This window comes from Triturus cristatus, chromosome 7, assembly GCF_964204655.1.
Source record: "Triturus cristatus chromosome 7, aTriCri1.1, whole genome shotgun sequence".
NCBI classification, from domain to species: Eukaryota; Metazoa; Chordata; class Amphibia; order Caudata; family Salamandridae; genus Triturus; species Triturus cristatus.
Window position 1 is genome coordinate 996,363,598 of NC_140590.1, and position 2,344 is coordinate 996,365,941.

The 2,344-nt window shown below is 45.1% G+C and overlaps 1 pseudogene; it reads right to left on the reverse strand.

Moving 5' to 3' along the window:
• Positions 1-456: 456 nt before the first annotated feature.
• On the reverse strand, positions 457-1,354 carry LOC146810979 (KRAB domain-containing protein 2-like; annotated as a pseudogene).
• Between the last annotated feature and the right edge of the window lie 990 nt (positions 1,355-2,344).

The following is a 2,344-nucleotide window of genomic DNA, read 5'->3' on the forward strand; positions in this document are numbered from 1 at the left end:
AACTGCCAAGAGATTGCGTGAGTCACCCCGCCCTTTGTCGACGTCGGGAATCGGAACACGCACAGTGGCACCCAAAGGCATAGGAGGAATTTTTGGGTCAGAATCCCTTTTCATTTTTTTGGCCTGAATCTCGAGGTTCGATTTCGAATCCATTTTACTTTGGATAGCTTTCTCAATATTGAAGCAAACATTGCACAAAATGCTAACCCCATAACCTTCTACTTCGCCGCCGTCATCGTCTTTAGGAGAATGTCCACAGATGGCTTGAACGTTTCGGCCACACTTTTGACATGTATGAGCACCGCTGGTTTCTTTAAGGCAGACGCACCAGATAGTGGAAGAAGAAGGATGTTCGGTAACCACAGAAATGGAAGGCTCTTCGATAACCATGGCTTCATCACTGTTTTGGTTTCCTCCATCATGGATTGCATTCCCAGCTATGTCTTCTGCAGGGAGCTATGCCTCTTGCATTGATTCATCTCGTCTTTCTTCCTGCTGTTGTGTTGTTTGTACGCCCTCCATTATTTTTTCGAGCTCTTCCTTGGTCTCTACGTCTTGTAAAACGTCATCAGGCAGGGACGACGTCGAGAGACCTACTCTAGCTTTGCAGCCGAACAGAGCTTCGTATGGTGACCTCTTAATCCCAGAATGAAAAGCTCTGTTCTTCATAAGTTGGACGAACCGCAATCCCTCACTCCAGCAGCTAGTTTTTTTCATCTTGCATCCAAGCACACAGCATATTTTCAATGTTCTGATTAGCTCTTTCGACGCTCCCCTGACTTTGTGAGTGGCGCGGCTTACCATGGACGATCTTCAAGGTGGGCCAATACTACTTTAGGCTGCTTAGCACATTGTTTGCAAATTCCCTGCCGTTATCGGACTGTAGAATCATTGCAGCACCAAGCAACGTAAATATGTCGACGAGCTTGTAGGCTACTTCTTCCGCTTTCTTTGATTTCAGAGCCCTGAGAACTACAAACTTAGTGAGATGATCTTGGTACACCATTATAAACTTGTACTCTCTGTCAGGATGGGACTGAAAATCGATGAGATCGACCTGACAATGGGAGTTGAATTCAGAAAAAAACATTGGCTTGACCACAACACCTTTTTTAACACCTTTTTGCTTCTTCTGGCAAGGCTCACAAAGGTGAATGTACAGCTCAATATCATGACGGGTAATTTTCTTATACTTGGGTGAAAGTTCTTTCAACATCCTGTCCCGTCCTCCATGACCAATAGCCAAATGGGCCTTATGGAGTACGTCAAATAACTCGGAGTCCGCGACGTAAAACTGAATAGCACTTGTACCTTCTTTAACAGGATAGATCAACTTAGTCGTATTCTCGACCATCATTACGTCATAGTGATTCACCAGCCAGTAGTCCCGTGTTTCCTTCTTAATGGTCGTCTTAGACTTTTTCACATCATCCACTAACTTTTGGTAACTGGTTTCGGTTAGGAAAACACAGTTTTTAGCAGCATTGGCTCTTACTTGAGATAATTAATCGCAGAACCGTTGTTGCATGTCAGCATGGCGTGATTCCTGTCTTGGCACTACACTCCCTTCCGACATGGTGATACAAGAACCACGGGAAAGGATGACGGCAGAGCGTCTGTGGAACCTCAGCCGGATGCTATACACGACCTCCGACCCTGCGTGCAGGCAGGTCGCTCCCCACACCATCGCACGGCTGCCACCTGCTCTTTGCCTGGTTACTTGTGCTGTCTCTGCCCCTCGCTTGCTGATAACTTGTGCTGTCTCTGGGATTAGGTCTATTATATACTTTGTCTGCAGACAATCCGGCAAAGTATACAATGCCTAGGCAATGTATAAAATATCAATCATTTCATACTTTGACGTTCGATTTTCAGGCATTCTATACATTACCTAGCCATTCTATAGAATGCCGGATTTCACATATTGCCGGGCAGCAATAAAATGGCGGGATTAGGTGTATTATATACTTTGCCGGCAGACAATCCGGCAAAGTACACAATGCCTAGGCAATGTATAAAATATCAATCATTTCATACTTTGACGTTCGATTTTCAGGCATTCTATACATTACCTAGGCATTCTATAGAATGCGGGATTTCACACTTTGACTGTAACATATCTATGACATCTAGCACACTAGTGTAATTGCTTCTTTTTGGAGAACGCCCAGGCTGTAATCTAGCCCAAACCACCCCATGTGCAAAACACACTGTTAGCACAAGAAAATCCTAGTCGTGTTGAAGTAGAGAGAATGCATCATGCAAATGTTTGAACGCCGTGCCGCGTCAAAGTCAGGGGGTGTAGTGCGCAACCAGTTGGCTCACAGGAGCTCCAAAACTCCCC